Below are 25,467 nucleotides of genomic sequence, written 5' to 3'. Positions count from 1 at the left end.
ACTATATTTTTAAAATGGCAAAATAAAAAAAAATCAATCAACATACATCTTAGAATTCCTCCCAATAGTCTCTGTCGCCAACAGCCCTTCTGGCTGCCGTCTTTTTCTTCACTGCTCAGCCTGCAGCTCATTTAAGCATCAGTGCAGATGACTCATGCTCTAGTTCTTAAAATCAAACTTGTTCCACCGAACCCAAAACCCTGTATTTATCCAAATTACAGAAACATGCTCTTACCACCCATCCACCAAAATACCTCCCATCCAGATCAACAGAGCATTAATGGCTGATTCAACCCTCCCGATTTCTAAAAATATTCATACTGCTTCCTCGTCAGGACAGCGGCCCTCAATTTTCCTCACACAGACTCAAAGAATTCCATTCAGTGGGCTTACCGATTCACAGGTCTGACAGAGCACTCCTATTACAGGCATTTTTTAAAAGGCGATTAGGGGGTCCAGCTACGTACCCCTTGATTGGTGGGATCCCCAATTCAAGCTCTTCATTTTGCTGATGGGGGAGCCAGGCCCACAATATTAAAAGGTTTGTCCAAAGTCCCAGGGCTACAAAGGAAGCCTCACGACCCTCCAACACAACACTCAAACAGATTTCATATTTTCTCTATGTCTAGAGAAGGGAAATCACTTCCAATTTTTTAATTCTTCTTAGGTAAACAGTCACTTTGCCCTCATCAGTAACAACAACTTCTTCCCTTACCAAAGAAGACTTCATGGCAGAGAGAGCTCAGGCTCAGAGAGCTTGGCTGTGAACAGGTGGAAGGGAGGCTCTCCCAGGCAGCATGAGCAAAGGTATGAAGGCAGGATCTCCTGAGATCTGTAACAGGTCATGGAATAAGTCATTCCATGGGCTGAGGCAGAAGGCAGATGAAAAAGAACAGTGAAATGTAGATTTAAACAATTGGTATCCTTACAACTACTCTTCCAAAGTAATTAATCTCCAATTATATTAATAGACATAGAGATATAAGTCCCGTCATGTGTAATTCTGTATTATTGCAGCTTCAGGAAGTCTGCAAGAACACTGGGGGGAAGACAAATTTTGCTAATCATAGGAGGGAGATTTCATATAAAGAAGAATTTCCCAATCCATTGGGGCTTTTCATAAAAGGCATGAGCTTCCACCAAAACAATGAACTCCCACTTCTCAATGCATTCAAGTGGGGGCCAGACAGCTGCCTGCTTGGAAGGTCAAAGAGATTGTTGCTTTGATGGGAAGGTGGTGGGAAGACATTTAAGGAGTATCTCAAGGGTAACAGGTTGTGGTCTTTTGGGTGAGAACTAACGGTCCACCTGGGTTTAACCCCAGTTCTGTTCCTTACCAGCTAGATGACCTGGGCAAAGTAGCTAACCTCTCTGTGCCCCCCATTTCCCCAATGGAAAATGAAGACAAATACCAGTGCCTACTTCTAGAGTTATTGCAAGGATTGAATGAGCACATCCATATCAAGGGTCTGAGACATAATCAATGCTTGGTAAATGTTGGTGGTTGTTCTTGTTATGACATTGCTATTATTATTTTGTACTCTGGGTTCTCACCCTCTTTCACTCTCCAGCATCACACGATGCCTCATAAGTCAATGCCACCAAAGTGGCTACACAACACAACATGACAGCCTTTGAAGTATAGACCATGCACAAAATACCCCATTTCCTTCTGATGACTCACTTTTTCTTTTATCAAAATGAAGCATAAGGCAGATGAAACAGAATGACCAGACCCAGGTTTACCACTGGTATCTTCATAACCATTCCTCAGAAATAATTAACCAATAATTACATCAACACATGTACAGAAATGTGTGCTTCTATCTTATTAGCTGGATTTCAAATGCTTTTCCACCCTCAACCCTTGAAAAGCACCTCTGGTGGGGAGAGTGGAAAGTCAGATTAGGGACCCCTCCTGCGTTTCCACCCTGGCTCTCCAGTGTTGCATTTTTCAGAAAAGTTTCCCTTGAACTTCCATGCACCTTCTTCCACCACCACCCCTGCAAATTTACACACAGAGTACCTTTTGTGAGGCTGAGACAGGGACAGAGTACAGAGAAGCTCTGTCAAGCCAAACAAGTTGATTCATGTGCAAAAATCCCCCAACTGTGTTCACAGATTAAATTGGAAAATGATCAGCTGCTTCTGGTTGAAAATTCCACTGAAACACTTCACAGGGTGCCTGTGCCTTCAGCACATACAGTTCCCAGCGCTTGCACAATAGTCTACATGTGCAAACTCACATGCTCAGTGGTACATGAGAGGCGTGTGGCCTCAAGATGTCTGTGTCATCTGACAGCCAGTGGGTTCCTGCATATTTTCTGTGTAAACATATCCCATCTACTAAAGTGCCGCAGCCCACAAAGTTTAACAAGGCTTGGGGCGGGGTGGGGGGTACTTGGATTTTGAATGCTAGACACTTGAGTCTAGCACCTGGGGAGTTATTTATTTTGTTGGTATGCCTTTTATGAAGAGCCCCAATGACTGGCAAGGAACAATTCTAGATCGGCACTATCCTACATCCTATACCCTATATATCTCATATCCTATATGAAAGCCACTAGCTACTTGCTTCTCACACTTGAAATGTGACATCCAAATTAAGGTATGCTATAGGTGTAAAATACACACCAAATTTCTAAGAGTTAGTAGCAAAAAAGTCAGATAACTCATTAATAACTTTATAGATACATGTGTTACAGCAGTAAATTGGCTATATTAGATTAAATGAAATATATTCTTAAAATTCCCCTTGTTTCTTTTTATTTTTATAGTGTGACCACCAGAAAAATTTAAATTACATATATGGCTCACATTATATCTTGAGTGTACAGTGTTGACCACAAGTATTTATTAAAATCAGAATCTCAGAGAAGTGCCCCAGGAATCTGCATGGTTAATAAGCACCCGGCAATTAAGATCATTGCCATCTGAGGACCCCCAAAGTAGCAGACAATGACTTGAACCATGAGTCAGAACATCTGGATTCCAAATTTCACTCAAGTTCCTCCTACTTACTGGGCCTTGGTCTCCTCATCAACAAAATGAAAGTCTTGGATTAGACCTACAAGGGTATATGGTTTAAGGCTTCCATTCCCATTACCCACTGACTGTATGTCCGCTAACCCATGAACCAAGGCCAACAGAGATACCTAGAGACTGATTGGACCCAAATGGATAATAAACTCAGGCCATTGTGACCCTAGAGAGGAATTCATGGTCTCCAACAGGTATTCCTGGGAAGTCAGGGAGAAAGGGTTACCTGGGACCTTCCCAGAGAAGTGCAGCCAACTTCAGCTGAACCAAATAGAACTTCATTTATATCAACATCATTCATCATCACCACCAACTGGCCAAGGACCCACTGCATGTAAAGCGCACACACACACACACTCACACACATACAAATCCTAGAGCAATTTCATATCCTTAGGCTGCCCTAAAAGTGGCCAAGATTCCAGGACCAACCGGGGGCAGATTCCAGCCCACCCTCAGTGAAGGCCACTTGACCCAACCTATCATCGTATTCAACCAGAAGAATCCCTTTTCAGACAGGAAGTGGGGAAACAACCTTTTTTTTTAACCTTATGGAACTATCAATTTCACCTTTCCAAGAGGGCTCTGACAAAAGTGGTTAAACTCTTCAGAATCTTTGAAATGCATCTTCCTGATGGAAAAGTGTTTTCCACTGGGGAAAAAATGGCTTGTGCAAGACATTTCTAAAAGTAACCCATCAAATAAGTAAAAAAAAAAAAAAATGCCTGTGGCTTTTGGAGGAGGAAAGATAGGAAGCAGAAAAGGAAGTGAGTAAGATCTACCCCAGTCTAAACCCAGAGCACACTTTAGGGAAAGGATGTGGGAGAGTCTCCGATTCCTGGCTACCAGAGGGCACCAACAGATGGATGTTAGATTTCAGATGGTAGTATTCAAATAAATGTTTGTTGACTAGTGTATGAAGACAAAATTTACAAGACTGCCTAAAAGGAAAAGATCTTGGCCCAAGCCTTTTCCTTAATCAATGTAAAAATTCCCACATTCCCCATCACTTTATTGACAGAACAAAGGCAGTAATAAAGAGCCAGCAACAAGCTGGGCACTCTGCAGTCCCTCGGACATCAGTGCAAGGGTCTTCTATGGCCCAGAATATGCAGTGCCCATAGAAAAGCCTTTTTCTCCACTAAATAATAATCATCCATGATATAGGGCTGAGACACCAGACACCAGCTGAATATAGAACCCTTGTGGGAGAGACTAATCCTTACCTCTTGCTTTACTAAAGATTCTCACATTTTTAGCCTCAGACCTTCCTAGGTTACATTCTCACATTAGTTAGATTCTCATACTTGACCAAAATGTCGACTTCTGACCAAGCTCATTAAACTTTACAATCCCAGCTGGACAATTCTTGCCAGCAGGTAAGTGGAGGAAGACAAACAAACGTATAAGAAGTGTAATAAACAGAACTCGGACCCACATTGTGAGCCAATGCCACGAATAAACTCACACACAGATTCCAGGTAAACTGTAATTCTGTTTACAATGGAACAGCGCCTTCTTTCCTGGGACTTCTCCTCCTTGCTTATCTGATTAGTAGCTCCATATTCATGGGATCTCCTTCTCAAAAGTTTTCCACTACCACATGTGTAGGTAATCGTACTTTGCACAAGAAGATGAGCTTAGAGCAGAAGCGGGTTGGTCCAGATCATCAGCTACATACATTACCAAATAAAACCTCTAGTACCATTACCAACTGCTACAGCCATCTCACAGTATGGCCTCACCTCTTCCTCCAAACAATTAATAGCATCCTTTGTAATATCCTTGGATGCCAGCACCAAGAGGGACATCTGAGTATGAGTAAAATATTGGGGGTTAGAGATGCTGGGTCACCAGGAACCCATGTTAGTGAGCAACCAAAGAGCTTCCCAGCAAGAAGACAGCCCAATAGGCAACCCTCAGTCATCAGTGAGAAATGACTCTTGAGTAGACCTTGGTACCTGGTTTTAGCCCAGCCCAGCCCAGCCTGGTATAGAGACCATATGGTACAGAGACCATAACCAGAAATGGGGGCTGTCTGTCACTAAAGATATCTAAGGCATTAAGGCAAGGGCACCACTGCTTCAGCTACCTTCCACGAATTACAAGTCTAGCTGAAAAGAGGAATTCTTGCCACAGAAAACTACACAGCTGTGGCCCCTAAGGGTTCCACTGTGTCATCAGCTCAAGCAGAGAAGATGGCACCCAAGGGAGTGGACCTGGGAACGGAGACAGCCCTCACTCCTGGGGTACAGAGGCCCTCCAGGGTTCTTGGATGGCAATGGAAGCAGCTTCACAGCATTAAAAAAATAAAATGGCAGCAGCTACATGGTAACCAAGTTCATGAGTAATTAGGAGAAAGGTTTCTGAGTTCCCCTAAAAGCAAGAAAATACGGATCATCTATACTAACGTGAGCCTCTTTTAAACTTCATGAGTTCCATGATCTTAACCACAGTTCACAAATCCAAATGTTTTCTGGGACACAAAAATTATAGACACACCGAAGGGCCATGGATTCCTCCAAAGGGTGTCCCAGAGATCTCTTGTGGTTGGATCTCCTTTGAGAATAAGGCAACTTAACTGGCTTCATCTGATGCTTAGAGGAGCAGAAAGATAAGCCTCTCGGTGAGTGAATGGGATACGGAACAGAGGTTGTATGGGGGTTCAGGGTCATAAGAACTCAGTGCCAAAAGGTCAGACCTTAGGCCACCTGTCTAAGGGGCGATCATCTTCACAAAGAGGTGGAGAAGTATAAAGAACACCAGCTCTAGGTTCATAAAGATGTGGACTCATAGCCCATTCCGCCACTTGCCAATACCATGAATTTTAACCAGTGAGGGAAGCTCTTTGTACCTTGGACACCTCAACTATCAAATGAAGATTCGAATAAATATCTTGCGGGACTTTTTTGAGAGTTAAGTAAAATACGTAAAGCTCCTATTGGAATTCCTGGCATACTGTAATTTCTTTTTTAAAAAAAGTAGCTACTGCTATTAACAAGCCAATTCTAACCAGCTTCCCTTATACATAAAGAAACCATTAAAAAAAAAATTAGAGATTGACCCCACTAGTGGAAAGGTCAGAAACAGTATTTGTGAAGTCCTAGAATTTGAGAGAGAAAATCTCACAGATTCCATGGTTCAACCCCCTTATTTTTTTGGACTTAGAACGGAGGCTGTTAAGTGTCAACTTAAGGCCACACAGTTAAGGAGGAACAGAACAGAATGAAAATCCGTGCTTGACTACTATTGTGGGTTGAATGGTGCCCCCACCCAAAATATGCTTGGAGTCCTAACTCCCAGTACCTGTCGATGTAGCCTTATTTACAGAAGGATCCTTGACAGAGGTGATCAAGTTAAAATGAGGTCATTAGGGTGGACTTTAATCCCGTAGGACTGGTGTCCTAAAAGGGAAACGTGGACACACACACAAACACAGGGAAAGCAGCACGTGAAGATAGGAGTTATGCCAACACAAGCCTGCATAACTACCAGAGGCTGGGAGAGAGACCTGGAATGGGTTATCCCTAGACCCTTCAGAGGGGCATTGCCCTATCGGCGACTTGATCTTGGACTTCCGGCCTCCAGAACAAGAGACAATAAATTTCTATTGTTTAAGCCACTCAGTGTTTGGCATTTTGCTTAGGCAGCCTTAGTAAACTAGCACAAGTACTTTCCAGTGTACCATGTATATATCATGTTTACTATACCAGTAGTTTTTAAAAATTTTTTAAGTTTATTTGTTCTTCAGAGAGAGAGAGAGAGAGAGAGAGAGCATGAGCAGGGGAGGGGCAGAGAGAGAGGAGGAGACACAGAATCCGAAGCAGGCTCCAGGCTCCGAGCTGTCGGCACGGAGCCCGATGCAGGGCTCAAACTCACGAACCGCAAGATCATGACGTGAGCAGAAGCCGGACGCTTAACCGACTGAGCCACCCAGGCGCCCCTGTACCAGTAGTTTTTAAATTCTGTTCCAAGGACCCTAGGGTTCCTGGCAAATAGTGACGTGCTGACAAATGTTTGATAAGTGGGCCTCGGGAGGGGGTGAGGGGCACCTGATATGTACTGCTTACCAATTTCCATGGTGTAAATATTCCCACCATAGCCAATCTCAGACTACCAATGTGCAGTCAGCGAGTGCAAAGTAGGAAAGAGCTGCACACCATCAGCTCTCCTGAGCCAATGTGAGTCCCTGGGAAGCACCTCAGGGGCTGCCATAGACACGGGGAAGACCAAAGAAGCAGGATTCTAGTATCACCACTAGTCCAAAATAAGCACTATATATTTGGAAGTAACGCTACTCAAAAGAAAACATGACCCTCAGGGAAATATTGCCACCTCTTTTTTCAACCTGTAGCTCTAGTTAAGTGTCTACAACCTACATTGACCTCTGGAGCCCTAGATAAGTGTCTGTGAAGGTCTGACGGCTTTAGAGGTCACCCCAAGGGGCTCTTTGCCATAGGTCACTCTCTTCATTCCTAGTCTCTACTTCCTGTCCATTACAGATCACACAGCTTTTCACTGACCTAGAGATGAATTTCAAAAAGAATATCTTTCTTTCACATTCAACAATGAGCCAAATTCTTTACCCCAACCCCCACAAAAAAAAAATCTCTTTGGGGAGAAAATTCCAGAAGAATCTACTCACAGATTCTGAGTCCTTAATCTAGCTATCCAATGTGAGACAGAGCTAAGACACTGTGAGGTTTCCTTTTACTGGGCCCACTCTCCAAGTTGATGCTTTTTAATTATAACGTTGATGTCTCCAGACTTCACAGACCAGTTCAACCCACAGGACTCAGTGCTTAGGATAATTTCATTTAAGTTACTTTGCCAAGATGACACATTCATGCCACAGTTCAACTATTTCTAACAGAGAAAATGTATAGACTAAACACAGCAATAATAATGGTGAAAAAGAGGGGTGTAGTATAGTAGTTCTCAACTGGAAACGATTTTGCTGCCCAGGAGATATCTGGCAATGTTTAGAGACATTTTTGATTGCCACAACTGGGAAGGGGGACGCTATTGGCACATAGTGGGTATAGGCTGGGGTGCCATTAAACATCTCGCAAGGCACAGGACAGCTTCCCAGGATAAAGAATTATCCAGTCTAAATGTCAACAGTGGGAATTAAGCACCCCTGGATTGGGGGAAATGGGGGGGCCAGAACACAATGGGATGAATTTGGTCATTGTCTCATCATGGGTCTAAAGCACTGGCCAACAGAATGGCCTCAGGATAGCGGCCTATCTCGTGTACTGACACTCAGGTAACAGCCTCTGAACAACAAAATCACTTTCAATAATAATATGAAACAGTGAATTAATAAATAACAGTCACTATTACTGTTCCCTTGACTCAGTCTTTTAAGTTTAAAACAAACAATTAAACATGTTTAAAAAAAAAAGAGGAAGAAATTTGCACTGTAAAGATTTTATCCAAATTCAGGAAAATATTTTATGCACGAACGAAAATTCGCACTTACCAATCAAAAACATTTTCACCTTGCAACTCTCACTGTTTCACTGCTTTCAATCTTAAACACAAAAATTCCAAGCAGTCACACAGAATAAGAGAATTAGAAGAACTCAGATTTCATTTCTTCATCTTTGTGGTCAGCGTGCCAGCAGTGTTTCCAACCCACTGTTTACGAGGCAAGAATACACAGGGCCATAGCATTGGAGGCGCAAACTGTAAAAAAAAGAAAAAGTGAGCTCAAGTGGTTCTGAATCTTTTCAAATTTAATCTTAAAACTAGTGCACATAGGGGCTCCGGGCTGGCTCTGTCAGTTGAGCGTTGGGCTCTTGATTTCGGCCAGGTCACGATCCCAGGGTCATGGGATCAAGCCCTAAGGCGAGCTCGTCGCTGAGCATGTAGTCTGCTTGGGATTCCGTCTGTCTGTCTGTCTGTCTCTCTCCCTCTGCCCTTCTCCCCCCACTCGTATGCTCTCTCTCTCAAAAAAAAAAAAAAATTAGTGCATATGGCTGAGTCTACATGTCGAGGGGGACGCTGACTCTATAACTGGAGTTCCTCAATTCATTTCCACAGAGAATAAAGTTTACCTATGAGCCGGGCTTGAAGTCAAATACCATCACTTCTGCTATATGCTATCGGTCACGCAGGCCAGGCCCTTCAGTGTGGGAAGGGCCTGCCTACAGCAGGATGTGAATTAATGACAAAGGATCTGGGGCGGGGAGGGCAGGTTGGAGTCCGGCTACCACCTTTGGCAATTGTTAGGTGCAGGTTTTGTGTGGCGGGGACCTCAGAACACCACAGCGAGCAAGGTTTTTCTTTTTCTGCCTCAGTGCAGGGCATCAAACTGCATTAAGAAGACTTTCTTACGATGGCAGCAAATGCTTTCAGTGTCCTGTTCACACGCCTATTGTTGCACGGGGATGGCCACCCCTCCCCTCACAAGGCGGCAAGCTGACTTAGCTGGCAGATGGAACAAGGTAATTACGAACAAGACGTTATGGCCATCATGGGCAGCTCCAGTAAGCAAGAAATAGGAGCTATGACCAGGCTGAAGTGGAGCAGACACTGAGAAGGAAGTCTGATTTTGTGAAATGGCCAAGGCTTCTCAAACCTCAAACTCACTGCCGGACATTGTGCCACATCTCCTGTGCCTCAGTCACTCACTCAGTGAATTCTCCCTGTGCACCTGCACTTAGGAAGTTTTCAAACACTCGTTGAATAAGTAATACCATCAACAGACTTGAAATCGTTTGACATTTTCATACTAAATTTTGCCCCAAAATGTACCGAAGCATTCACTCAAATACTACGCAATCTCAAAAGCTATACTGATGAGATCAAATAACATGAGGAAATCACTGTAACCGAGCAGAAAATCAAAAACTGTTTGTTACTATTATTCTTTTTTAAAAATTTTTTAAATGTTTATTTATTTGAGAAAGAGAGAGCAGGGGAGGGGCAGAGAGAGAGGGGGACACAGAATCTGAAGCAGGCTCCAGGCCCTGAGCTGTCAGCGCAGAGCCCATTGTGGGGCCTGAACCCATGAACCGCAAGATCAAGACCTGAGCCAAAGTTGCATGCTCAACCGACTGAGTCACCCGGGCATCCCAGCATTTTTCAAACTTTGAAAAAAGAACACCTATTAAGAAAACATTTTTTGGATGAATATATAGCAAGTATACATAATGGCTGTGTTTTAGTATTAGGACAAAATTGATATATATTCCTTTTTTTACTTTTTTATATTTCTATTTTTTTCATAAGGTTTCCAACAGTATTATTTGATAGGGAGAGACCTTTATTAATGCTGAGTGGTTAAGTAACACAAGATGTAAAACAGCATGGCAGAAGGGCGCTGGCCTGGGAAAGAGAAGTCCTGTGTTCAGGGGCAGACGTGATATGAAGTCTAGTGCTAATTTGCGACATGAAATGTTTCCATTTCTCAACCTCTTTATCTGCAGAAGGTGAGACTAGAGGATAGTAATCGCTTCACGGGTGTATTGTGTAGATCAAATGAGATGCCAGACACATTAAACATATTATCATCCTTAGTTTCCACTTCTCTGCTTTGTTCTAGCAATTCAGGTAAAAGGGTGCATGTGACTGATGAAAAAGAGACCACATTTCAGAGTTGCTTTCATTGTAAGTAGCAAACGAACCAATAAAAAAAATAATTCCAAAAGTACTACGTTTTGTTATTGTTTAGTTTGAGAGATCACAGCTACAACATCTCTTTGTGAAGTTGAATATATTCTTTAAGAGTGTGTTCCAACCATCACGCCTTCTAGCCAACACCCGCACTGGCTCTGGCACGTCTGGGTGTGTTGGACACCTTAGGTGAGAGCCCCCCACGGTAAACTACAGCTTGAGAAGCGGCGATATGCACCAAAATGGACAATGGAATGGATAGAGAAAACTCTAAAGAAACCAGGAACCCATCTCCCTCCTCATTTGATCTACTCATGTGTGTGTGTGTGTGTGTGTGTGTGGGCACCGGTTCCCCAGTTTGTTTCATGAGAACAGCTCAGAGCCAGTGGGCTGAACTTCCTGCTGCAGAGAAACAACTCTGATGTGCAGGTTTTCTGTTTTCCTACAAGGAAAGAATGAAGATGGCAGGACTCAGGGATGTATCAATAGGATGCTGTTGTTTAAAGGAGCGAAAGGAATCCAGTGAAAGGAGGTCTGGGTTTTCCTGTCTGGGGGAGGGGGAATAACACAAGGAATGTAAGAGAAAGAACCACAGGCCCCAGGAACCACTCAAATGCCCTCCGCCCCAGTTCTAATGTAATACAAAATCAAGTGCCCTCCCCCACCAGGCAGGGATGTAGAACTGTACATGATTTCACCGAAGGAGTAAAGGCTCATCCAAGAAGGTACAGTGACCCCCAGGATGGGAGGAAGAGAAGGAATGCTCAGGAAAAATCAGCAAAGACAGTTGGTCATGGGTGCCAAGGGGAGGATAAGGAAGACAAATCCCCAACAAAGGTGAGGCAGTGGGGTGATGTAGGAAAGAATGGGTGCTAAACTTGTCCAAGTTGGCAGAAGATTAAATAAGAAAGAAGGGGACTGAGATGCAGCCAATGGTTTGTCAACAGGGATCTTGGGGAGCCTGTTTGTAACAGAGTGGTGGGGACAGGAGCAATGGCCAGATGGGGACAATCTCTGATAATGACGCTTCATGGTGCCCCTCAGCTATATGCCAGTAAAGAGAGACCACACTCAACGAGGCAGATTAGCAAAACTGGGAAGGAGAAATTATAGGGAAGGAAAATTTGAATACAAATAAGGTTGACATTGGGAGATAGGAAACATATGGGTGATGGCTGGCTTACCACAGCTGGGTAGAAGAGATGGAAAGGGGCCCAACCTGGAGCTTGAAGGACCCACTGGGGTGGGGTAGGATAGATGAGAGCTGGGTGTAGACCCAGCTTGGAATCCAGTTCAGCAAGCAGGACCCAACATCCAAAGGGGCTGGCAACAACTAACCAAGTGTCATCCAGAGAGGCAGACAGCCTGGGATGGGATGAGCCAAAGGAGTACATTTGTCAATATGGTGAGCCATGAGGTGTCCAAGTAAACTGAGCCAGGGGCAGGAAGGAAGCAGGAGTAGGAACTTTTCTAGGAAAGTGGCAGAAAGACGACCAAAAAGCATGAAAGAAAAAGCGCAGATAACTGGGCTCCCACTAATGGACCACAGTTCAAAGGTAAGACTCCAGCCCCTGGGGAGGACTGACAAGAACAAACAGAAGGGAGAGGTCAGTCCAAACACAATACAGAGACAGTAGGAGACTGAGCATTGGGCAGGCTTGCAAAAGAGGGACCAGGGTCCAGAGAGGGCATGGCAGCCAGTGGCAATCCTGGGTACAAAGCAGACTTAAGAGCACCCAGAGTGACTGGTTATACCTGGAACCTCAGCTCCCTCGCCTAGGGGCACAGAAAGACCTGGAAGTTTGGCTGAGCATCCCTCTTTGGTTCAAAGAACCCCAGCAGAAGAGGACCATTGAGGCAGAGAATCAGCAGAGGCCAGAGAAGGGATGTGTTAGCATAAAGTGTGTCTCATCTTAGAAACAGAAGCAGAAAAGGAAGCAGGGAAATTTGCAATGATGAAGTCAAGCTCTCACTTTTTGCAGATGACATGATATTATACATGGAAAACCCGATAGACTCCACAAAAGTCTGCTAGAACTGATACATGAATTCAGCAAAGTCGCAGGATACAAAATCAATGTACAGAAATCAGTTGCATTCTTATACACTAATAATGAAGCAACAGAAAGACAAATAAACTCATCCCATTTACAATTGCACCAAGAAGCATAAAATACCTAGGAATAAACCTAAACAAAGATGTAAAAGATCTGTATGCTGAAAACTATAGAAAGCTTATGAAGGAAACTGAAGAAGATATAAAGAAATGGAAAAATATTCGTGCTCATGGATTAGAAGAATAAATATTGTTAAAATGTCAATACTACCCAAAGCTATCTACACATTCAATGCAATCCCAATCAAAATTGCACTAGCATTCTTCTCGAAGCTAGAACAAGCAATCCTAAAATTTGTATGGAACCACAAAAGGCCCCAAATAGCCAAAGTAATTTTGAAGAAGACCAAAGCAGGAGGCATCACAATCTCAGACTTTAGCCTCTAATACAAAGTTGTAATCATCAAGACAGCATGGCATTGGCACAAAAACAGACACATAGACCAATGGAATAGAACAGAAACCCAAGAATTAGACCCACAAAAGTATGGCCAACTAATCTTTGACAAAGCATGAAAGAATATCCAATGGAAGAAAGACAGTCTCTTTAACAAATGGTGCTGGGAGAACTGGACAGCAAAATGCAGAAGGATGAAACTAGACCACTTTCTCACACCTTTCACAAAAATAAACTCAAAATGGATAAAGGCCCTGAATGTGAGACAGGAAACCATCAAAACCCCAGAGGAGAAAGCAGGAAAAAAACCTCTCTGACCTCAGCCGCAGCAATTTCTTACTTGACACATCCCCAAAGACAAGGGAATTAAAAGCAAAAATGAACTACTGGGACCTCATGAAGATAAAAAGCTTCTGCACTGCAAAGGAAACAATCAACTAAACTAAAAGGCAAATGACGGAATGAGAAAAGATATTTGCAAATGACATAGCGGACAAAGGGCTAGTATCCAAAATCTATAAAGAGCTCACCAAACTCCACACCCGAGAAACAAATAAGCCAGTGAAGAAATGGGCAGAAAACATGAATAGACACTTCTCTAAAGAAGACATCCAGATGGCCAACAGGCACATGAAAAGATGCTCAACGTCGCTCCTCATCAGGGAAATACAAATCAAAACCACACTCAGATATCACCTCACACCAGTCAGAGTGGCTAAAGTGAACAAATCAGGAGACTATAGATGCTAGAGAGGATGTGGAGAAACGGGAACACTCTTGCACTGTTGGTGGGAATGAAAACTGGTGCAGTCACTCTGGAAAACAGTGTGAAGTTTCCTCAAAAAATTAAAAATAGATCTACCCTATGACCCAGCAATAGCACTGCTAGGAATTTACCCAAGGGATACAGGAGGGCTGATGCATAGGGGCACTTGTGCCCCAATGTTGATAGCAGCACTTTCAACAATAGCCAAATTATGGAAAGAGCCTAAATGTCCATCAACTGATGAATGGATAAAGAAATTGTGGTTTATATACACAATGGAATACTACGTAGCAATGAGAAAGAATGAAACATGGCCTTTTGTAGCAACGTGGATGGAACTGGAGAGTGTTATGCTAAGTGAAATAAATCATACAGAGAAAGACAGATACCATATGTTTTCACTCTTATGTGGGTCCTGAGAAACTTACCAGAAGACCATGGGGGAGGGGAAGAAAAAAAAGAGAGAGAGAGGGAGCCAAACCATAAGAGACTCTTAAAAACTGAGAATAAACTGAGGGTTGATGGGGGGTGGGAGGGAGGGAAGGGTAGGTGAGGGGCATTGAGGAGGGCACCTGTTGGGATGAGCACTGGGTGTTGTATGGAAACCAATTTGACAATAAATTTCATATTAAAAAAAAAGAAAGAAAGAAAAGGAAGCAGGCAGGGTAGGGGAGAGCTCAGGGACAGTCTTGAAGAGTATTTCATGGAGAGGACACCCAGGAAGAGGTGGGAAGGGAGAAAATTCCCAAAGAAAGACTGGACTTGCTCCCCCCAGCCCTAAACAATCACAGACCCAGAGCTATGGCAGAACAATTATCCATCAAAAATCTGATGCATCCCCAAAAGGCACCAAGTCAGAGGATTCGAGACTGATCTGCTGTGAGGTCCAAGGAAGAATCCGACTTCGAGGACTGGAAGATGCCCATGAGAATCCCCACAAGATGTTATGAACATTTCTTCTTTAGAAGTTGTCTTTCATAGTGCTGATTCACCTATTCTTTTTTTAATTCAATTTTTATTTAAATTCTAGTTAGTTAACATATATGGTAAAATTGGTTTTAGGTGTAGAATTTAGTGAATCATCACTTACATATAACATCCAGTGCTCATCCTGACAAGTGCCCTCCTTTTTTTATATTTGTATTTAAAAAAAATTTTTTAATGTTTATTTATTTTTGAGAGAGAGAGAGAGAGAGAGAGAGAGAGCACGCAAGCAGGAGAGGGACAGAGAGAGGGAGACACAGAATCAGAAGCAGGCTCCAGACTCTGAGCTGTCAGCACAGAGCCCAACATGGAGCTTGAACCCATGAATCATGAGATCATGACCTGAGCCAAAGTCAGACGCTTAACCAACTGAGCCACCCAGGCGCCACCTGGCCACGTGCCCTCCTTAATGCCCATTATCCATTTAGCCCATCCCCCACCAAGCTGCCCTCCAGCAACCCTCAGTTTGTTCTCTGTATATTAGAGTCCCTTATGGTTTGCTTCCCTTTCTCTCTTTTTTCCTCTTTCCCTATGATCATTTGTTTTTTTTTCTTAAATCCCACATATGAGTGAAATCATATGATATTTGTCTTTCTCTGACTGCTTTATTTCACTTAGCATTATACACTCTAGCTCCATCCACCCATCCATTGTGCAAATGGCAAGATTTCATTATTTTTGATGCCTGAATAATATTCCACTGTGTGTGTGTGTGTGTGTGTGTGTGTGTGTGTGTGTGTGTGTCTCACATCTTCTTTATTTGGGCTCTTCCCATAATTTGACTCTTGTAGATAATGCTGCTATAAACTTTGGGGTGCATGTACCACTTTGCTGATTCACCTATTCAGAGATACTCTGTGCACGGTCCTAACTGAAAGCCAAGAAATAAAAGTTCATGCAGAACAGCTTCATGCAGAACTCAACAGCCCATTCCCTCTCTTCCAGGCCTGCCCAGTGCAGGCCAGCGGCTGCTTTCAGTTCTGCGACGTCTCCAAGCTCAGGATGCTGGCTGGGGCACTCTTTCAGTGATGACTGAAAAGATGCTTCCTTTCTCAGCCAACAAAGGCTTCAACATCATCAATTCCTATCTTAAGCTTTTTAAAAGGCCTCAAACCCTCAAGTGCCAACAACAAATTCTTCAAGACTTTCTGACTTTGCACTGGTTGCCTTAAAAATTGTACGACTGGTTTTTCTTTAAGGCAAGAATATTTTAGATCTGCTTTTGTTAGCCTCAGATCTGCACCTTTAGATTAATATCTTAACCAAGAGAATAAAACATTGTACTACCTCAGCTACTGAGTCCAGGAACCTGGGGAAATGCTGAGGAGGAACTCAGAGAGACCTTACAGAGGACCTAGCACTTGGCAGTCTCCTGTTGCCTTCAAGTGATTACATCATAAATGTCCCCTGGGGCAATCAGATCGACCTTAATAAAAGATCTCAGTAAAGAAATGAGGAGGACACCTTGACCCAAAAATCTGGACCACATCGTAGGAGTGTGGCAAGGATAAGTGAGGACAAGATTGGACCTGGAGTCCAAGTGACAAGACTCTTCCCTCTCTGAATCAGTTCCTCCTAAAGAATACGGACCTTGGGCCAGATAACTTCAGCAAGAAAAAAAAATTCAGCTTCAAACTGTGGTTCATTTTAAAATCCAATAAAACACAGAATTGGGTCATTTTCAAATTCCAGTAAAACAGTTGAAACATGAAGCTCCTGGGATTACTTTTTCTGAAATCCTTTTTCTCCCCTCAATAGCACATATGAGATGCCTCAACACAGGCAAAAACACATACAGCAATAGTCTGTTTTTGCAGCTTATAACCCACACACTGGTAGTGACCAGGAATCACTCTCCAACTCCTTTTCCATCCTGTATCGACTCCCATAATCTCCCCCCGCACAAAGTCCCAGGAGGGCAGATGACAGTGAGCAGGGGATAGGACCCAGGCAAGCCACAGCTGTTCTGGCTCCTCCAACACAGACCTATTCCACCAGCCCCCCCTACACACAAGCCTCACAGCACCAGCTAGCATATGCACAAGTTCCCAGGATCTCCTTCCTCCTGTCCATCTTCCCTCGCCCCTTCTGTTCATTGCCTCATGAGAATCCCTTCTCCCTGATCTCGGGAACATCCTGGGAGTTATGATGAGGTAACCCTGGGCTCAAATCCAAACTCCAACATGTAAAACCTGTCTGGCCCTCTGAGCCTCAAGTTTCTTGTCTATAAAGTGGGTTTATGATACCCACAATTGAGGATTTCTGTAAAGATAGTTAGATCATATATGGAAAGCACAAGGTGTAAGGTGGTGCTCTGTGAACCTCTGTTCCTTTCCTTTCCTTGTCAATTTACTTGTAAATTTGCGCTAACTGGATGCTCCAGGAAAATTTTGAAAAGAAATAGCTCTTATCCCCCAAGAAATACATAATGAGTTACAGAATATTACAGAATGTTCAGAGAAGGAGAAGGAAAAGGTCCCAGAGGATGTAGAAGTACCCATGAGAGAAATGAAGGAGACCATAAACTTCCAGTCTGGAAAGCCAAGCAGAAAGACAGTCTGGATGCCACCAAATCCACAAAGATCAGGCACAGAATAAACACAAGGACATTAGCATCAAATCCTGCTATATTGGAACGCTCCTTACTTGCATCCCTCCAAATCTGTGTCTTCTCCAACTAAATGAAGATAACAATACCTACCTCAAAAGATTGTGGAAAGGATTAACTTTAGATAATGTGTATAAAGAAATGTCATGCAATACCTATGTGTTAGTTTTCTATAGCTATTGTAACAAATTACCGCAAATTTAGTGGCTTAAACCACACACATGGGGCGCCTGAGTGGTTCGGTTGGTTGGGCGTCTGACCCAGGCTCAAGTCATGATCTTGCATGCAGTTTGTGGGTTCGAGCCCCACATCGGGCTCTGTGCTGACATCTTGGAGCCTGGAGCCTGCTTTGGATTCTGTGTCTCCCTCTTTCTCTGCCCCTCCCCCTACTCGCATTTTCTCTCTCTCTCTCTCTCTCTCTCTCTCTCTCAAAAATAAACGTTAAAAAAACATATATATCATCTTATGATTCTGAAGATCAAAGTCGAAAATGGGTCTCATTGGGCAAAAATCAAGATGTCAACAGGGCTGCGTTCCTTCTGGAGGCTCTGGGGAAAATCTGTTTCCTGGCCTCTCCCAGCTTCTGGAGGCCACCTGCATTCATTGGCTTGTGGCCCCTTCCTCTACCTCCAAACCCAGAAGGGTGGCATCTTCCAATCTCCCTCTGACTCCACTCTTCCTATTTTCTTATAAGCACCCTTGTGGTTACATTGAGGCCATGTAGCTACTCCCCACTGCAAAATCTTTCAATTAATCACATCCACAAAGTCCGTTTTGCCATGCACAATGACATGTCCATAGGTTCTGGGGCTTAGAATGTTGACATCTCTGGGGGCCATTATTCTGCCCACCAGAGTTCAGAATGTAGTATGTTCTCGACACGTGGAAGCTGCAGTGGAAATAAGGAGGAGGAAGGGGCAGCAAAAGGAGTAGAAGGGGCCTTACGAGATTCATTGCCTGAATATTAAAAAACTGATTCCAAAGTGAGTTCAAAACCAATCTACAAATGACATATCCAAAAAGGTCTGTAAAGTTAAACCCAAAACACAAGAAATAATAAGTGTTGGCAAGGATGTGGAGAAAAAGAAACCCCTGTGCTCTGCTGGAGAGAATGCAAGCTGGTGTAGCCGCTGTGGAAAACAGTATGGAAGTTCCTCAGGAAATTAAAAATAGAACTACCCTATGATCCAGTAATTCCACTACCGGGGATTTACCCAAAGAAAATGGAAACACTAATTCAGGGCTCACTTTGGTAGCACATATGCTAAAATTTGCAAGGTGAGGTGCAAATTTGTGAAGCTGCAGGTTTTTTTGAAACAATTTAAGAGAAAAATAAGACATTAATTCAAATAGATATACACACCCCTATGTTTACTGCAGCATTATTTACAGTAGCCAAGACATGGAAGCAACCCAAGTGTCCATCCATAGATTAACGGATAAAGAAGATGTGGTGTGTATATGTACGTACACATACACACACACACACACACACACACACACACACACACACACACACACAATGGAATACTAATCGGTGATGAAAAAGAATGAAATCTTGCCATTTGCAACAACATGGATGGACCCTAGAGGGTATAATGCTAAGTAAAATAAATCAGACACACATGATTTCACTCACATGTGGAATTTAAGAAACAAAAGAATAAAGAATAGACACAAACAAACAAACAAAACAGACTCTTAAATACAGAGAACAAACTGGTGGTGACCAGAGAAGTGGGTGGGGGGACGGGTGCAACAGATAAAGGGGATTAAAAGCACACTTATCCCGATGAGAGCTGAGTAACACATAGAATTATTCAATCACTGAATGGTATGCCTGAAACTAATATAACACTGCATGATAATTATACTTCAATTCTTAAAAAGCTCTGTAAAGGAAATCCAAGGATATATGTACATGTCATCAACTTTTGAAGGCTGGCATTACAGGTGATGGCCAACTCTTGTTTAGTAAATATGTTGACGCCATTTAAAATCATGAGAATTTGTAACTGTGTGTGACGATGCTTGTTAACCACACTCCTTGTGCTCATTTTGCAATATATACATACATCAAATCGTTATGTTTAACCTTAAGCTAATATGTTATATGTCAATTACATCTCAGTATAAATACATTCATATATACATAAATACAGGAATAAGATCATGAAAACCTTAGTGGTAGTCTTCAACTTAGATCAGCATTTTGACTAGAAACTGAAGTAGTCCATAAGCAAATTGAGAAAATCTGGCCTGATGGACATCATCCATCATCACCTTGAGAAACATTTGCCTCTGCTTATAAACCCTTAACCACTCAGCTGTATGCCTCTCAATAATTAACACATTCATTCATGGTGGTTCTCTTATATTTTTAAGCATTTTTTGTCCTAAGCTATCTTGACCCTATTAAAGTTCCATATGTTGGGATTTTCTTATGTTTCACCTTTCAGAGCAAAGACACTGGCTCATTCAATGCTTCAGTACAATGTTACCTAAAATGAAAGACATACACTCCTATTTCACAAAAGACACCACTTCACAATAAAAATAAAAATGGTCTCCCTGCTCATTTACTGAATCACCGCCTTGCCTTTCTATTGGCATCACCATAACTGGGCCTTCAGCCATAATGAGATTATCTAAGAGCACACAGACAGTGTCTTTCTCTTCTAGATGTCTTTCTAAAATGCCCCCAGCATCTGACACCTCACCCAGGCTAGACTTGTTCTCCAAAGTATGCATGTTGTACATTTTTCAGATACTTCGTAAGTTACATGTGTGGTGAGAAAAGGGAGCTTTGATCCTAGAGCACGCCCTGACAAAAATTTTTCATTCTAAATTTCACTTAAAACATGGTTTAAAAAAAAATTCTAAAAAGGGGTTTCTTCTCACAATGTTAACCAAATAGAGGATGATGAAAAAGAACAAAAAACATTTTGTAAACTGGTCTGTAAGCCCAGGACCCACAACTAAGTTGTGCTGGCACCAATTTACATGAAGAATTATATAAACCTTCAGAGACCATACTGGACAGTCTTGGTACAGTTTTGGCTGTCAGTATCTTAAGACTTTCTTTAAGATTGGGGCTTTCTACCCACAAATACTGCCCATCATAATGGCCTATTGCTAAAGATGCTGAAAATGCCCCCACCCCACTTGCTCCTATACCTGTTGAGGAAGGCTGATCACATGACCTCCCATGACCAATCAGATGGCTTGGATGGGTTTTTTTGACCCTGGACTGAGTGACCACCACCCATCACTTTATTTATGGGTTTATTTATTATAGTTCCCCAACTGAATGTAAGGTTCCATGATGGCAGTATATTTTGTTCACTGCTATATTCCTAGTATCTAAATAATACCTGGGTCATAAAAGGAACACAACAAATTTCTTAAATGAATAAATAAATGGTTGGATATATGGATGCATGTGCTAAACAAGGCAATTTACTATCCCCCTTCCCAGAGTATCATGCATAGTAAAGAATTTATTTGTGCATTTCTTCATCCAACCATTATCATTAAAAGAAGAACATGCTGGGACAACACAAGATCATTTTACTGTTTCATGTTAGCGTTCATTCACTCCTTCCCCTTTGCAACCTGTTCTCCTGAGCAAAACTCTACATACTCTTTCCCCTGCCAGTTCATACTCAGAAGGATAATTTAAAAAGGGTAGAGTATCACCATTTTGATGACTGCAACTTTCAAAGAAGACAAAAGGAAGTATTTAAGAACTGAGTCAGGAAAACAATGCCTTAATATTTTTAAAGGGAAGAGCATTCATAGAATATACCATATTTAATATCAATATCCTTAAAATCTAGAGTAGATTAACAGAGTTCTCATAAATTCTGCATATTTTGACATGCATGCACCCCCCATCCCACCTTATATTTTACTCTCCATGCACAATATGCCTAGTTTCCTCCACAACTACCCTATGACACGTTTTCCAGAATGATCACCATCATAGATGTCATCCACTTGATGTACTCCAAGTTGTCTATCTCTGTTATAAATTTCAATATCCAGAGCTAGAAATAGTATTCTAGATATTATGAGAACACAGAACCATCAGTCATCCTTTTGGTATCAATGTATGTCTACCAAAGTAGCTCATGATTTCATTTTTCTTTTAGCCAATTCTTCACACTGCACATTGAAACTGCTCCCAAATCAATTGTTCCATACTTTACATTTTTCACAAAAAGATGAAGATATTGGGCCAAGTGGCAAACACAGTATATTCATCTAATTTTCCTCTTTCTCCACACCCTTATAAATGACAGAAGAAGTGGGGTTTTTTTAAGTTTCTTTATTTATTTTGGGAGAAATATCCTTGCATGAGTGGGGGAGGGGCAGAGAGGGAGAGAGAGAATCCCAAGCAGGTTCTGCGCTGTCAGCACAGAGCCAGACACAGGGCTCGATCTCACAGTCTATGAGATGATGACCTGAGCTGAGATCAAGAGTTGGTCACTTAACCAACAACCTACCCAGGTGCCCCCAGAAGAGGTGGTTTTAAAAATATTGGAGCCATCACAGCTGTGTAAAACAAGAAACAGTACCCAACACTAACCAGAATTTTTGAGACAAAAAGAAGAAAGATAAAAATCAGACAAGATCAACTTGCTGGAGAAAACCACAGGCAAACACTTGTGCAGAAGAAAGCTCCTACAGAGAAGAGCAGTTACACCATACTCCAAGCTCCAAAAGAAGAAAAGGTAAATGGGCAAAAACAATAGGGGATTAACTGGGCCACTGCCTTTGGAGCAGCCACATCTGTTGGCTTCTCTCTCTTCCACTCCACACCCCACCCTCCACCTTGAACTGAGTGGTAACCAACAGAAGCACTTAACACAGGTTAAAGTGATGGATTGGGACACTTATACCTGAGAGGCATCATTCACCTGAAGCTATGGAAGAAAGTAGTTTTTTGCTCACTAAGCCCATCCTCCTCTTCTTGGACACAAGAAGTCTTGAAAGACTATGTTGCCAGCCTCTGTTGAAGTTAGGTTGAGATCACATAACTAGTTTCTAGCCCATCAATGGCAATAAAGTGTACCCTTCCAGACCTGGCCATGAAATGTATGCAACCACCCCCATTTTTTCCTCTTTAAAAGTAAAGGACTCAGTGAAAATCTATGAGGAGCCCCTGGAAGATGACAATATTCCAAGATGGAAAGAGCCAGGATCTCAAGATCAGTGGAGAAAAAGAAATAGTTATTGAACTAGTAAGAGTTTGGAGTTGTTTCTTACAGCTGACATGAGTTCCCCAATTAATACCATAGCCAAAGCAGCACTCAGAGGACATGTAGGAGTCACAGTGAGAAAATACCTCACTAACATCTCCATCTTCTCTATCAGGGCATTGACATGAATTGGACAGCATACTTGAAGCATTGGCCAAAAAGATATTCACAAATGGACTGTTTCCAGAGGTAAAGAGAGAGCTGAAGGAACCATCCAGAGATAAGGAACTTCTCAGAGGTTAGCAACAATGGAAAACCATGACCTCCCCCAGTTCTGAAGGGGAAGGGATTGGAGCAGTCACTGAAAAGCAGGAAGAGTTGTAGCCACAAGAGAGGAGTGACCCACTAAGAGTCCTGACCATAGAGAGAAAAACATCACCACTGCCAAAACCAGGATGACAAAGGGGCGGGCAGGGCAGAGGGAGGATCAATACCTAATCTTTCCTCCTGTCCTTAAGACTCGGCTGGAGTCTCTTTGGCTGAACCAACTGGAAGGCAGTGCGCAAAGGAACCCAGTAACACAGAAATCAATCAGCCTCCTAAGGCCCAGGGCAAGTCTGTATAGAACATGGATCTGTGAGAAAAACTGAGAAGAGCCAGAATACTTTCCCAACAGCTCATCCTGCCCAGCCCCCAGTCACCAGAGATAAGCACTTGTGATCAGACCTGGCATCCACAGAGGAATAAACAAAACAAAGATCAACAGACAACACAGAATCAAAGATTTAAGGGAAGAGCATCACGAGGTCACCACAAAGAAGAAATAATACCAAAGGAAACAGAGTTCATAGAGCACATAGAAGAGGATTAACATAAATTTTATGTTTGGGAAGTATAAGAATGACTATCATATCCATAAATTAATAATTAATGAGAAAATTTGAGGAATGTTAGAATTTTAAAAATTGATTCAACCCATGGGGGAGGGGAAGGAAAAAAAAAAAAAGAGGTTAGAGTGGAAGAGAGCCAAAGCATAAGAGACTGTTAAAAACTGAGAACAAACTGAGGGTTGATGGGGGGTGGGAGGGAGGGGAGGGTGGGTGATGGGTATTGAGGAGGGCACCTTTTGGGATGAGCACTGGGTGTTGTATGGAAACCAATTTGACAATAAATTTCATATATTAAAAATAAATAAATAAATAAAAATTGATTCAGAAAGTAAGATACTCACTGGTTAAATGGAACTGGAGAAAGTTCATATTTAAATACTGACTTGTTGACCTGGAAAACTAAGCCAAGGGATTGTTTAAGAATATGTCATTGAAAGGGAAAAAAATGGAAAATAAAAAAAAAAAATTTAAAGGCATAAAGTGCCAATATCCACCTAATGAAAATTCTAGAAATAGAGCACAGAGAAATTTCTAGAAATGGAGAAGAACAAGTCATCAAGAAACAAACAAAACAAAACAAAACAAAACAAAACAAAACAAAACAAAATCCCAGGGCTAAAGAAACATGAATTTTTAAAAATATTCATCACTTGCTAAAAGACCTATCTTTCCTTTGACACACTGTTTAAAATTCAGAAGTTCGAGGATAAAGAGAAAATCCTAAATGCTTCATAAGAGAATAAAACAGGCTACCTGTTTTAAAATGAATGAACTTCTCCCTGACACTACTTGATGCTAAATGACAATAGAGTAGAGCTTAAAAGCTCTGATGGGAATTACTTTCAAGCCAGAATCTGATTCCCATCCAAATTAGCACTGAAAATGAAAAACAAAATAAAGGTATTTTCACAGACATCCAAAGATTCACACATAGGCTTTAGTAGATTAAAAAAAAAGGGGGGACAATTAATTCAAAAAGGGAAAGATGTGGGACCCAAAATCAACAGTAAATGGAGAAACCAATAAAACATAGTTTGGAAATATATATATATATATATATTATATTATATATATTATATAATATATTATATATATATTATTATATTATATATAATATATATTTATATGTATATAATATAATAATATATATATAATATATTATATAATATATATAATATAATATATAATATATATATTTATATATATTATATATAATATATATTATATAATATATATAATATATATGATATTTATAATATATTTATAATATTTATAATATATAATATATTATATACAATATATATTATATAATATATAATATATATTTTTTATATATATAAATATATATTTTTTTAATATTAACAATAATAAGCAACTAAAATCCCAGAAGAGCTCAACACTGGTGGTGGTGGGGTCAAGGAATGGAGGGGATGAAGTGAAAATATGCTAAGTTTCTAGTTGTGCTTGGGACAGGAATGGGAAATAACTTAATTCTAAATAATTAATTTTGAACTAATATTCCAAATATCAATTAACCTAACAATGGAAAAGGGGATATAACTTTAGATAAAAGATTTTATTAAATAAAAGCAAATGATACTATACAAAATTCTTGATGATCTCAATAAGTATGTGATTTTCTACAAAAATATGAATTAATCAAAATTCATCCAAAAAACAGTAAAAATTGTGGAAGGTGGATAGATTAATACCCTTTTAAAAATTGAAAAGGTAGTCAAAGCTGGAATCCTTTTAAAAAACACAAGCATTATTTACCAAGTACTGTTATAGGGATTTCTATTCCTTGAATCAAGTGGTAATCCATAAGTCATGTATCCAT

General features: G+C 41.4%; 1 long non-coding RNA gene across 1 annotated transcript in view; it reads right to left on the bottom strand.

The window, feature by feature from the left end:
• LOC128315115 (uncharacterized) overlaps positions 1–6,806 on the bottom strand; it is a 52,433-nt gene extending 45,627 nt beyond the window's left edge. The window contains exon 1 of the long non-coding RNA XR_008297548.1: positions 716–6,806. This is a non-coding gene — a long non-coding RNA (uncharacterized LOC128315115). The remainder of the gene's footprint in view (positions 1–715) is intronic.
• Positions 6,807–25,467: the final 18,661 nt, after the last annotated feature.

Source organism: Acinonyx jubatus, chromosome C2, assembly GCF_027475565.1.
Source record: "Acinonyx jubatus isolate Ajub_Pintada_27869175 chromosome C2, VMU_Ajub_asm_v1.0, whole genome shotgun sequence".
NCBI lineage: Eukaryota > Metazoa > Chordata > Mammalia > Carnivora > Felidae > Acinonyx > Acinonyx jubatus.
This window is presented reverse-complemented; position numbering and strand designations above follow the sequence as displayed.